The following is a 14,513-nucleotide window of genomic DNA, read 5'->3' on the forward strand; positions in this document are numbered from 1 at the left end:
TAAGATATAATCACTACAAGAAAACAGGTTTTTGCCCACGGTCTAAAACCGTAGGAAAAGGGTTTTTCCCACGGTTTTGGACCGTCGGAGGATCGTGGGCTTTTTGTGCGTCGGAAATGGTCTTCCGACAGTGATGACCGTCGGGAAAGCCCACCAGTAGCGGCGGTCTTTGCGTCGGTATTGCCACAGCATAAAACCGTCGGAAAATGTCAGTATTTCCCACGGTTTTAATCCGTGGGGAAAGATTAGTTTTCCCAACAGTTATAATCCGTGGAATAAGATATTTCCTATGGTGGGAAAAAGTACTTTTGTGACGGCTATAGACTGTGGCAGAGTTATTTATTTATTTTTAAAAAAATATTGATTTTTTAATTCCTGGGTCATTTCACCTGCACCCTTTACCAATCAATAATAAAACGAAAAACAGTAAAAATCCCAAACAAAATATAAGGATTACAAGGCACCTTTTACCGAATCCAAAAATTCCATGAACCAAAACAATAGGAGGCAGCTCATTACTAGAACAACAACAAATATGATAATATGATAATAGAGATATTAAATTGTGCAATTATTAAGATTTAGTATCAATGCAGTTGGTAAGTTTGTCTTCTAACACATTTACAAAGTAGACCATGAAACATATGTAGTACATAACACAGACCTTGCTAATTTTAAGAATGTCCATTAGCTGGTCTTGATATTCAATTACATTACAAGGCTCAACTTGTTCTATAACATGCAGCATTGTTGAAGTTACCAATTCAGATGGGTACCACGTTATTTTGCGACACTAGCCAATTGAGAACCACCTGTATAGAGGAGAACTTGTTAGTTGACTTAAATATTTACAATGAACTTGTAATTAGATCTTTTTGCCGGCCAAATCAGTTAGACCAATGGTATGGATAAATGGCTGGTCGAGAAATTTTGCATTCAACAATCTATATTTTCGCATTCAACAATCAGTTGGGGGTCTTGGAGAACTTCAACTCTTATGGGAAAGAGAATCAACATGTTTTAAGTGTAAATACATCTACCGGCCGGTGCATATAAACTTATAAAGGCTTAGTGACTCCTAGATTAAAGAACCTATTCATACTTGTGTTAAACCTTAAAGGTTATGGATCAAATTTATTTATTTTGGTTGAGAAACAAAACTACTGTTGGTTTGAAGGTTACTTGTGCTAATGAGACGTACCTGTGTGAGAGTTTTGTTGTAGGTTTGTCCTATCTCCTTGATTCGATTCAGTAAAGGTTGGAGCTAGAATGAAAAGAAAGCGGTCATTTGGTGACAATTCAATAAGCTATGGAGCAATTTATGCATAGTTCATAATGTTTACCTTTGTGAGGAATTCTGTAGTGTATATTCGGCCTCGAGGCCCCTTAGGTGGATTTTCAGGTGTATATTTTCCTGTCAGAACGCCTATAAGAGTACGAGGGAGGGGAAACACCTTCCTGTTAGTTAAATGTTGTTTGTTAGCCACTAGTCTTCATAATGATCTTTAATGGAGAAAAAAAATTATAACTAATAGTTACCGACCAATGGAGCTAGTAGAGTTCAACAGAAGAAAGACCGAGAAGAATGAGTTTAATGGAGAAAAAAATTAAGGGCTGCAACGACACTCTCACGGCCCAGCCTCCAAGGCAAAGCTGCAAATTTGGTGGCAACGGCCACCTCTGCTGTTTGATCCTTTTATTTCCTTTCCTTGATGAACCTACACATGAACGAACAATATTTGCATAAGGTTGTTCATGAACTTCACATGTAGATCAAGTGGAAATGCACTTAGCTAAGTCAGATACTATGCCAATGCATTTGTCCATTCCTCTTATTTGACACATCACCCCATTAATGTACTACTATTGAGAAAGAGAATACTTTAAACTAGACTTCCCAATATAGGAATAAGGATTTAAACAGTTCGCCACATTTTCGTTTTTGTAATGCGTCTCGTCTATAAAGAATAAACTATATCCACGTTCAGTATGCAACAGCCACCAAACGCAGTCAATTGGAAATACACTTAGATAAGTCAGAAACCAAGTAAATGCATTTGTCCAATTCTCTCATCTGACACGTCAAATGATTTGTACAACTAGTAAAAAAAAACTACTTTAAACTAGACTTCCCTATATAAGAATAAGGATTCAAACAGCTTGCCACACTTTCATTTTGTAATGCATAAATGAGCTCAACCCATCCTCCAACCCCCTCCCTGGTTTCACGAGTCAATGTCAAAGAACTTCCAGTTTCCTTTCCTTTCCATTTATATGACATCACTGGACAAAGGGCAAGGCCCTATTAGGCCTCAATGGATGAGGTAATTAACTAAACTCTTCTTAACTAAATAAAAGAAGGCTACTAAGGCCATAAAGAAAATAGTCGTGTACTTCGGTATTACAAAACCTTATCTTTTCCTTCTCTGAAGAAAACAACAATACACTAGATGCATCATTCAATACACAATGCTTTAGCATGTTAATAGCAAAGAACTTCCCGTTTTCTTCTCCATACAATACAGAAAGTTGAGATGCTAACCAATTCATAGCTTCAACTAGGACTGGACAGTTAAAACTTCAAGACCTCACATTCCCCTCTTTAACATCTTTGTTCGACATTGACTCATTTAACCAATGTGCTTCCACTGCAACCACTTTCAAACAAAGTCTCAAAAGCAAACATATATGATCCCTCAGGCACATCAATAACAACCCCATAAGAAACATACCTGGTTGATCCCTCTCCTCCATTCTTGTCGTCAACTAATAAAATGGTATATTCATTTCATTTGAGTTAAATGGCAAAGGGCTTGCTGTGAATAAGCTCTTTCTACCATCGTATACAGGTCGTCGTCCCCCCAAGTCAGACTCACCATATAATGCAATCAATTCATTGATCACAATTATGTTAACTTCTTTCTTTGCCACCTCAGGAGTGATCGTGATCTGTTCATTGCTACATAATATGGTCAGAACGTAAAAAACCGAGCTTCGGGTAAAAAAAAAATGCATTCGGCATTTGAGCTTCATTATTAAAGATATATGCTTGGAAATATGGTAATTATTGTGTTTAGTAATCAATCTAAACGTATTACTTAGTTTGCTACAAATATGTGCATCTCATATAATTGCATATAATTTATTATGCCCAAAAAGTCGGTCTAGTCCACTGAAGTTAAGCGGACAAGCCTAGTTCTTCATACAGAATGGAAATATGGTGTGAAATTATTGTGTTTCTCTTAGAAATGTACCTGTAGCGGAATTTCAACTGCAATCCCACCAACAAAGATTCATGCCTTTACATAGCCTCTGGAATGACTTTTCAGGTAGAATGGATAACTGGATAAGCACAACGCAGCAGTACCAAAGCATCCGCTTCCTGCAACAACGCATGCAGTAACACATAGCTTTTGCTTCCTCCCATAGCTTCCGCTTCTTGCAACATCTCATCCAGTAATCCCCAATGTCATTGTTCAAAATGACAAGTGCTTACTCTTTTGTCATACTTTCCAGTCAACCACCTCGATGCCAACCAAACTTTAGTTAGTGAACTTGTAATTTTAAAAAGAGTGAGATGTAGTTATTTCAAAGTAGAATAGCACATACCTATGTTTCAACAGTCCTTCAAGTCGCCACCCTTTTCCCTAGTCCTTTTAGATGATAAGATGGTGAGTGGTCTCTGCAATGGACTACTGAAGAAGAGATGGGATCTACCAATACCAATTTATATGATCTAATATGTGTGTGATTAACTGAAAACCTAACTATTCTCACATTAAATGCATGTGAAACATAAAAAAGAAAGCGGTATGGGTTAAAAATAAATTAAACAGACAAGCACATACAATTGATTAAGTGACACGCACCTAAGAGTCTTTGTTCAACTTTCTACAAGTAACTACACTTGAGAAAGTTACCACACATAACAAAATACAGATTCATACATACATACAACTTCAACATATTAACCATATCAGCGTGTCGAACAGAAGCTATATAAACAAGGGTATACTGGAGACACACCTCAAAAGGAGGATAAATATAGCATCAAGAAAAGCAATTCAAGCCTAGCTTTAAACATAAAAGTATCATTGGAATGACTGTAGTCGTACCAAACATTCAAACACAACATCTAATCCAAATATGGCATTTACTTTATCTATGAACTCAATATAAACAATCAACACATGCTACACCAATTAGAACAGCAATTAATCAAACAAGTCTAAAACATAAAAAACAAATGTTTAAATTCTAGTGATTGACTACATAACTGTTTTGTAAATCTAAACTTCAACTTTTTCTTGGCACTTCAAGCAATAAAACCCAAACAGCAGCCATATGTTAATAAGACAAACTCCACAACAATCTAAATTCAGAATGCCCAAGTCTTGAAAATGCCGACCTATGTAATTAGTGACCACTAAGAAAATAACAGTTGCTTTTAAACTTTCATTACCAAACAAATTTGAGCACCTCCAAATAACTATAGTCGATTTGTATAAACATTAACAACATTTTAACGAATTAAGAATTGGGAAACTATAGGTAATGACCCCTAAAAAGACACTTAGACACCTAAATCAGAACCCAAATAGGCAAAGAACCGCCAACTGAATGAAACTCAACATTAACCCCAAATAAAAAAGAGATTTAAAAAATTATAATACTAAAAGGATGGAGGACGATGAAGCACCTGTATTTGAAGTCGATCTTCAGCGTGAAGAAAGTTCTACTTGAGCGGCTTTGCTCCTCTAATGAACCACTTTGGAACGTGTTTTGTTCGATTAAGATATGAAAATGAGATCCGACAGAAAATTTTAAGCTTTCCAAGAACTTGCAAATCAACCAAAAAATCAGTAACAACATAAAACCCAAACGCAAAAACTGAAAATTAGAGTGATATAATAAAAAATTCTGATCTAAATTAAACCCTAAGTATGAAAAAGAGGAGAGAATACAAAAAACAAAGATGAGAAGATCAACCCTAGAACCCCGAGATTTTCCCCCAACCCATAACCAAATGAAGAAGAAAAGAGAGAAAAAAAACCCTAGAAAAAAAAATGGTGCTTGAAATAATTTTGAGATGTGAGAAGTAGAAAAAAGAAAAAAAAACACAGATAAAAAGGTACGTGGCTAATTGTGGGGGGCGAAGCTAAGCGGTGGTGGGGATTGGGGAAGGAGAAAATAGCTTTAAATCCCTTTCCCACAGTAAATCCTAAGAAAATTAAAGTTGAAAAACAAATTGGTTCTTGAAATACGATTTTTGCTTCAATACCTTGTTGAGATGAGAAAAAAAAAAAAAAAAAAAAAGGTTGAAAGCAAATGGGGGGACGAAGGCTATGTGGGTAAAGGAAGAAATACCGTGTTTTTTTTTTCCCCAGCCCTAACCCCACGGTCAAAACACATAGAACAACCATCCTTGTTAAAAAAATTGTACCCAACGGTTTCGGCCGTGGCTCGACCCACGACCCAATTAAACAGTTAAACCGTGGCTTAAGGTATTGAAGCTACCAAATGAGGAAAAACATAAATTCGTAGGAAACTATGCAAGGGTTTATGACCGTGGCTAAAAATACCGGGAATCCGTGGGAAAAAATCGATTTTCTTGTAGTGAATAAAGGCCCACTTAAAAAGTCCACAAGTTGGGTTTTTGATCATTTATACAATTTTGCCTTCAAGGGCCCAAACTTAAAACTAAACTAATATTATACTAATCTAATAGATTGACTAGTTTTAGATTGATAATCTAGATTAACTAGAGTCAAATGAACTTAGAGTGTTGATTATCAAGTTGATTCAAAGTGTGTGAGCTATGATTCACAACTTGCCTTATACACTTGAACTTCCCAAGGTAATGAAAACTCTAATCCCTTGGTAAGTATACAACATAAACCAAGTTTAACTCATGTTCATCATAGTGAATCAATCAAAAACCAATTTTTCCTAATTTTTTTCCTTTTTATTTTTATCTCTAACTATTTCAAACAAGTTCCACTGATTTTTCCTACTCTATTACAAAATCCGGGCTTGGTGTTCAACTTTCATAAAAAACCAACTGAACTGCCAAAAACTGGAGCCATGTATGTGGAGGTGCTTGGGCGGTCGCCCCGTGGCTAGCCCGTGGTTACCCACCGGCTTCGGTAAAGTTTGGTCGTCTTTTGGCTGTAACTTCAGCTCCTCTCTTTAGCTTGTTGGTCCCGAACCCTGATTTGCAAGATAGTGAATCAGTACTGAAAAACAACAACAAAAAAAAATGGCGAAAAAAAATAGAAATGGAAAGATGATAATGGTGCTTCCTCCTTAAATTCTCAACCAAGCACTCTTGCTCCTTCAATCCATGATGGCGGCGCCATTTAAAGTTTGTTGTATTGTGGTGTGTAACTTTAAAGAGTATTAATTGTAAGAAGTGAGGTTCATCCTAAATTGTTTAGAGTTTGAGTGTGAGAGTTAAAAAGAAGAAAGGTAGACTCTTAGTATAGATTGATTAGTTTTAAGCTAATGAAAACATGAAAACTCAAGTTGTTTGGTATGAAAATGACATAAAAACATTGAAAGAAGTATTGATTGAAGATTGAAATAAGAACAACAAGATATGATTGATTGATTAAAACAAACAAAGCAAAATAACAAGATTTAAATAAAAGGAAATGAAGAACAATAAAGTAAAAGACTTGAATTGAAAACTAGACAAGAAATTAAACAAACCAAATGGTTTGGACCCTAAAGCAATGGATGTTTTCTCTCTCCTTAACTTTTAGATTATATATCCCTACTTTTGCCTTTTACTGATTTGCCCTCCTCCATCACTTTTGAGACACCTCACACCCTCACACCTCACACTTTACTTTTGCTTTTGTTTTTTGGTTTCTTCTTGACCAAGGTAGGTTTTTGAGAATGCCATATTTTCAGATAAGGGCCTCCATCTCTGGTCTTCTGAGTTGAGGGCTTTGACCTTTGACTTTGACCTTTTCAGCATTTTTTCATAGCAGCTTCTAGTCTTCATAATAAGCAGAATTAAGGCTCCTTTAGGTGTTAAGACGCAACTTTTATGATAAGTGACATGAAATTCTCCATAACCTTAAAAAGGCAATAAAAGATATGAGTTGTCTTTTCATTAAACGTAAGACGGGTTGTAATGCAATAACATAAGGGTAATAAAACGCACATTTGGGAGCTGATCAACAACCCATGATATGGACATATATTATATTGGTTTTACTTAACTCATATTTGGTTACAAGTACATATTAAATGCTAGTTAATAACTTGTTCAGTTTTAGCTTCCATTGGATTGTGATTGTCATCGACTTGTCTAGTATATGTATGTTTATTGGTTGGATTTGTTACATGGTAAATGCACCGGTGACATGGAAATCATTATCAACATGTACGTAACTATTTCCATGTGCATTTATTGGTATATATATATTTTTTATTATATATGTATACTTTTTTATTTCTTATATTGACATTAATTGTTTAAAATTTTAACTTGAACTGCGTTGATAGCTTTAAAAGGGATCCAAGTGAATAGAAGTTCTCAAAAACCATGTTGGCACCACATCAAGGTAAACGATTACAGTTACTCTTTATGTATGTACTTGAATTGATGTATAACATCCCTAATTCAATTTCATATTTTTGCAGGGCCCTAGGCAACCATATGGTAAACAATGTGGTATTCATATAATGCGCTTCATGCGAGACATAATGAGTGATCCTTCTCCTTTGCCATTGAAAGTAAATAAAATGTCTCTCACATTTTAACTTAATTTATGATTAATATCTTTAGCATTTTTTTTTTTTTTTTTTTTTTTTTTGCAAAATATTAACCTTGTTGTTTCTTATATTCTAGCTAAAAAATATTAGTCATAAAAAGGCATTCACCGACAAGGAGATAAATGAAGTTTGAATGGATTTTGTTATGTTCATCCAAGAATGTATTATGAACTATCCTCAAGACGAAGATGAACCATAAGGCTGAAGACATATATGTGGGTGATCGACTTTGACAAGATTAGGTTATTTTTTTCATTTGGATTTGGATTAGGCTGATTATATTTATATGAATTAGATTGGAAATGTGTTATTTACTTCATTACGTTTTACGATTAAGCACAAATATATATTGGTTATCCAAGGGGATTGAAATGTTTCAATGAAATTAGCAATATATATGAGTGTTACTTGAAATTTAATGGATCATATTCAGATATGTAGTTTATTGCAGGTCTCCAATTTTGTGAGTTTCCATATATATTCACGTTTTTTTTTTTTTTTTTAAAAATAATAATAAAAAAAAATATACATATCACGGTTTTACCTAAACCGTCATGACTAATGGTATTTTTTATGACCGTTCAAAAGGATGAATGCATATCAATTTATTTAAAACGTCACAAATGATATGATTTGTTGTGACGGTTTTTGAGCAGTTGTTACCATTTTTTATTTTAGAGATAGGCTAGTCTGGAACAAATATTTGTGACGGTTTTAGGGGAAAAAAATGACTCCCACTCCACCACGGTTTTGGAAAAAAAAAACAGTGACAAAAGACTTTTTGTCACTGTTTTTAACAATGATATAAAACCTTTTTTGTTGTAGTGAGTTAAGGACTAATCTCGACAATAATCTGAGTGTTGGTTAGTTGGTGATTCAATTGATTGTCTTTTTATACATATCCTCTATTGTCGAATGCTTCGAGTAATGAATGTGATTGTAAACAACTTATGTATAAATTGTGTTTAAATGAGCAAGTGATGAATAGTATCTTGGGTATCAATAGAGTAGTACATGTTGTTTTGAATATAATTATTTGTTCATATATATTATGCATTGTGTTGTTTGACAATTCTATTGATTGTCTTCTTAGACATGTTTTAAGTTGTTGTATGTTGTAAGAAATGAATTTATAAATAATTTAACTGGCACATTGTCATGTGAAGTAGTAATAATATGTACGTTTACTTGCCAAATGTATGCAAAGATATTGGATTAAAATGATAAACCTAGACACACGTACTTAAAGGGTTTAAATAGGGTTTAAATTTTACTTATAGTACTAAATTGTTAATTTCTTTCCAGTTAGACTATTATTATAGTTGTATTAGTGTCAAAGGCGTGTGGAATAGTGGGTTAAGGGCATTGTAGTACACCGTCATTGGATGGAAGGGATGTTGACGCACAAACTGCATTGTCAACATGTGGAAAAGTTTTTCCGTTGATGAAATTGACAGGAAGTGTTGCACCCAAATACCCAATGATAAAGGTAATTCGTTAATTAGTATAACATATTTTTGAGAATGTATGATTTAATTGCACGTCAACATGTTAGATATAAGAAGTTGTGCATGCTTACAGTCCGTAACGGATTCCATCACTTTTACATATTTGTTAGTTGTATCTATATTCATCTCAATATAATCTCAATTATTATAATTCTTTTATAAGACTATAAGGTTGACACTTGGCACGCCGATAGTGTGAACGGCATCCATAATGACTCGAGTTGCGTAGCCACGGATTAAATGGTAGTAGTATCAACATGCTAATAACTGAGCACACTGTAAGTTTGAGTACTATTTTTACCCGATTAATGATCAGGTGAGATCAAGATATACTACGAATTATTTTACCAATGTCTATTGCTGACGGTCAGACTTTCTGCTACAAACTAGATCTGGGGAGAACACTGAATAGAACCGAATGAACATTAGTAGACTCCAATATATATATATATATATAAACTGTGGTACTAATTGTGTTATATCCTCTAAAATAACTGGTACACTGTAAAGGTGTGATGTGATATTCCCTTACACACAGTCTCTGGGGGACTGATATGGATGGATGGGTGAGACCGAGTTCGGCTTTTGGAGCGAACTGCCTACGTATCTTACTCTGGTTCTGGGGGTCCGAGTAGAATCAGGTCTGGCGTAGTTCATAGGAGTGGTATTTATAGAGATTGAAAGTGTATCCTCACCCTCCACGTGTAAAGGATGTCACCAACGTGGGGTGTGGATCGTGGGAGCACGTGAGAAATATCTACATAGGTCTGCTGTGATGATGAGGAGTGGCAGTCTGTGCGAGTAGCTTGCGGCCGTGACCAGTGACTGACAGTTAGGATGAGTGCAAGTACACCTTCAGTCATGATTGCTTATGGATAGGGGGTCTGTGTCACCGCCTCATGTGAAGTTCGCATGATGTTGCGATCCGTCCTTGTGGCGCCGATGTTGGCTCATGGATGCGACAGGGACCATAGGTCGGTGCATTAGTTCCACCATGTTAAGCGTGTCTTTGGATAGAGAATATCACTCCCCTACCACGGCCCCCTCGAGGGTTGTGGTAACGACCTCCGAGAGAGAACGGTGGCACGCTGCATTCATTATGTGATATTTGGGAAGCGCCACGATCAGTGTAGAACAAATTGGTGTTAACCCGCGTCGCTTAGTTAGTATGATCGTGACGCTGTGCGAAGACGCGATGATCCGGCAAATTCGCAGAGAAGAAAACGTGGCCCGCTTTTTCGGGATGCGAAAAAGACAAGACAGCTTACTTGGAAGTCGGGATGGCTAGGGCTGCTGGGTGTAATCATAATGCCTTGAAACCGGAGGGCGGTTGTTCAAAAATCCTACTTGCGTGGACCGAGACTTCATTTTGCTGCTTCGGTTGGTAGAGAGAACTTCATTAGCGCATCAATCTTCAAAATTAGTGCTCGCCATTTTGAACCCGTTTCCCTTTGTTTGGTGCTAAGCTTCGTGGCTAGAGTTGTTAGGGTACTCGCTAGATACTAGTAGCTAAATTTGATAAGTTTAGAGGAGAAAGATGTCGGATTCGATGACACTCGCTCAACGAGATCCGCGGAAGTTTCCCTTTGGTTGGGAGGATGAGGAGGAGACATTTGAATCACCGGTATGCGGGTGAGGGTGATGATGGGTCGCGAGTGAGGAAGGCGATGCTCGACCGCTTACGTAGTTTGCCGACGCTGGCACTTCAGACGCGTGAGAGGTCGCCTTCGGCGAAATGAAAATAACTAGGGCTGTGGATAAACACGCTTTGAGGGCTTTCCATATCCGAGGAAAAGATATGGTATAACCGTAGATCCACCGAGATCCACGAGCCCGATCGAGGCGCATCGGTGTTTAGCGATAGGTACGCCCCCACCGCTACCATCGGGTGATCGCCTGCGGGGCAGCCGAGGGCGTATATATGACGACCATACCATTTTCGGTTGGTTTGTCAATTTTGAACCAACGTGGGCAAAGCTACCGCGGTGCGCGTTGGTAACACGTGGCGGTTGTTGAAGGTGTTCGACCTGTTGAACGCCAGCGGTGAATACCGGATCGAAGTCGCTGATATTATTGAGCACTTCACCTTGAAGCGATCTAGGGCATTTAACTTTAGCTTGCAAACCCGAAGCTACTCACAATTCCCGCTCGATGGAGTGAGTAACGAAGTCTTGGGATAAAAGACCGCCCCTAGTGGGTAACCACCGTGGCGAGCTGGTTCGGTGTTGACAAGAAAACGTGTGATTTCACCGGTGGGTACCAAAGACGCTTTCTTAGGTTTTATGCTGATAACGATTGATCCTGTATTGATCTAATATTTGTTATGTCGTCTTTTGTACAGATAACCGTCCTGCACAGGAGACGAACCGAGCAGTAATCGAGAGCTTCGCTAGGTTGACTCGGGACGAGAAAATTGCGAAGTTGCCAGAGGTCGCCGAATTCTTTAAGGAGCGTGGAGGGCCTGTCGTTCGGAAGAGAAGGGAAGCTCAGAAAAGTAGGGCTCGTGGTAAGGGAGCGTCCAAAGTACGTGTTATGGAGAAGCGTGGCAGTGATCTGGTGACCAGAGAGGATAGAAACCGGGGCCGTACTGGGGTGAAGCGACCCCTCGGGGGTGCTGGGGCCTCCGGGTCTGGGTCGGGGATGGGTCGGGAGGATGCTCCGTTCGACGTGGAGGACGCTCCCTCCGACGTTCCGGAGTACCGACCGCTAAGATCAGCGCGAGGGTGGCCTGTACGCATTGGGGTGGTGAGGTGCGAATGGGTGGGAGGGCAGCCGCGAACCCGAGGTCGGTGGCCGATGCCCGACTTCAGCGCTCGGCCGAGGACGGCCCGGAGGTTGTCCCGAGGTCATTCGACCCGTGTTGTTGGAGATGCCTCGTGCAAGATGAAGCGGGAAGGTTGGCTCAAGAGACGCCGGGGGCCGCCCAAGATCGAAAAGGACAAGCCGGAGCGCAACCCGATGTACATTGAAGAGACAAATCGAAGAAGCGCTATGTGAGGAGGTCGGATCTGCAGCTACAAGTCCGCACCCATACCGCTTGCTTGTTGGAAGGGATGACGCTTTTTGATGGTGATAGGAAGGACCTTGACTCCAAGGAACTAGAGTCGAATCTGAGCGTGGATAAGGCGCGATTTGCCCGGTAAGTGGTAGTGTTATTACCGATTGTGCTATCCCTTATTGTACAATCGCTGCTTATCGCTTGTTTGTGGTACTATGTGCGAAGCCGCCGCAGATGGTTGCCGGTATCGTAAACCGAAGACAAATCGCCTTTGTTTGCTGAGATGGAGAAGTCGGAGGTTGAGTCCTTGAGGCTCGAGATCTCCGATCTCCGAGCGATATCTCAATCGGAGAAGGTGGAGCTGGATACCGGCGGGCGAATCGTTTACTGCTCTCGGAGAGGACGCCGGCCGCGTGAACGAAGGGCGGTCACGGCCGAACATGAGGTCGATGATCCGAAGAAGAAAACTGCTGCCGCTAATACGCCACCGCTGCTGTAAAGCTACCGCAATGGAGGCGGCGGCCTATCTTGCCATCCGTGCTGAAATAGAAGAACTTGAGGCGAGGTATGGCGACCGGCCCGAGGAGCCAGCTCAAGGACCTGTCATAGATCGACAGGTCGACTCACTCGAGGTCGGTCGTCTTTTCTCAAGGGTCGTTCTTGCTCCCGGCCGGTGAGGTGGTTATGGATCAACCTCCGCCGTTAGCGGTCCGGTGGACGTTAACTGGCGCAGCGATGATGCCTCCCTCGTGATCCGAAAGCCGTTCCTGCGTTGGACGTCCCTCTGGTTGAAGGCTTTGATGATGTAGTTTGAAAGTTGAATGTCTGGTTTTTGTGTTTGTAAGCGCCTCCTCGCCTAAAAACAAGAGAGCTGTTTTCCCGGGTTACCCGGCGCTTCGTCTTTTTCTTTGTCCGCCTTTATGATAATCGATGTTTTAGTTGGGCTGGATTTCTGGGTACCCCCACCGGGCTTATCCGGCTTATCTGGGCGAGGCCGGATCTGTGGTCTTCGCCATAACCGCTTTATATTAACGCTTATGTTTTTATCCGTTGTTTTTCTTCCTTATGCGCATCTTGTATGTCCGCTTTGATTTGTATGCCCCTTTAGGTTGGTCGACTTGTGTCGGGCCTTGAACTTCTTTGTAGCGGAGACGGTGTTAGCGTCCTCTAGTTACTCAAGATTGGTACGACTAGAGCCGCCCCGTGAGCCATGGTCACTTCCATTACAAAGGCGCGGCTTGGCACGCACGGTCCGGATATGAACGGTTTGGCGAAAATATGAAATGATGGTTGCCATTTGGATTGGCGCTTACGCGCCTCGATGCCTTAATGAGCTGCCTTCGGAAGAGACGTTTCTTTTGCATAAATAGAACATGTTCGGGAGAGCGATGGCATTTGGACTTCCCCGTTGTTTTGCCTTCGCCCAACGCGTTTGCTTTTGTTGGTCATCTTCTCGTGGTATGGTTGTTCTTTCATTCTTCTGATCATGATTGTAGAGGTGTTATCTCTCCCTTATTGCCTTTGTTTTGTTCTTTTTGCTTTAGCTTTTCTTATGGCTCGTTGCTACGCTTTTGGTGTGGGAGAAGGCAGTCTACGAGAGAGCTCTCCTCTACTGATGGAGGAAATGGAGTTCCATCCGCATGTGCACGATGACCGTGGCAAGAGGAAGGTGGTGGCATCGGGGTCCAAAAAGGCTAAACGGCCCCGGAGGTCGTGGCGCCCCACTGGAGGTGAGGTGATCAGGTCGCCCCATCGGGAGGACGGCGTCCCTCGAGCCGCCGAACGAATGGACGACTGGGGCAAGGGGCAACTTCGCTAGTGGGAGTTCGCTACCGCTACTGGGGGCGATGGGGAGCGAAGTTCTTCTACGCCGGAGGTCGGGAAGAAGCGCGTCAGAAAAGCGTTCGACCGCGGCTTCCACTCTCTGGCTTCTATAGCGACCCGATCTTCCGAGGGTATCGTCTTTGGGACGGGACAAAGCTGAGGTTGAGGACGAAGATATGGATACGCTCCTGGGGACCATGGACATGGCGAGCTGTTTGGTGAGTACGCTGTTTGTTAATTTCTCAGTCGTTCTCTCTCATTGATTTTTATTGTTCTTTCGTACTTGCAGTTTCTTGCTGGTTATGATAAGTTGAAGAACGCCAGGCAACGCCTGCTATCGATGTTGATGCCCGAAGTCGAATGGATGTCTCATGAAGCTGCCGGTAGCTGACAAGAGA

At 40.4% G+C, this 14,513-nt stretch overlaps 1 long non-coding RNA gene across 1 annotated transcript; it reads right to left on the reverse strand.

Moving 5' to 3' along the window:
- Positions 1 to 663: 663 nt before the first annotated feature.
- LOC147492000 (uncharacterized) lies at positions 664 to 2,947 on the reverse strand. Its single transcript, XR_015199389.1, has 4 exons — positions 2,733 to 2,947; positions 1,344 to 1,718; positions 1,202 to 1,264; positions 664 to 812 (listed from the first exon to the last, which is right to left on the reverse strand). It is a non-coding gene; the product is annotated as an uncharacterized LOC147492000 (long non-coding RNA).
- Positions 2,948 to 14,513: the final 11,566 nt, after the last annotated feature.

This window comes from Coptis chinensis, chromosome 6 (genome assembly GCF_015680905.1).
Source record: "Coptis chinensis isolate HL-2020 chromosome 6, ASM1568090v1, whole genome shotgun sequence".
NCBI classification, from domain to species: Eukaryota; Viridiplantae; Streptophyta; class Magnoliopsida; order Ranunculales; family Ranunculaceae; genus Coptis; species Coptis chinensis.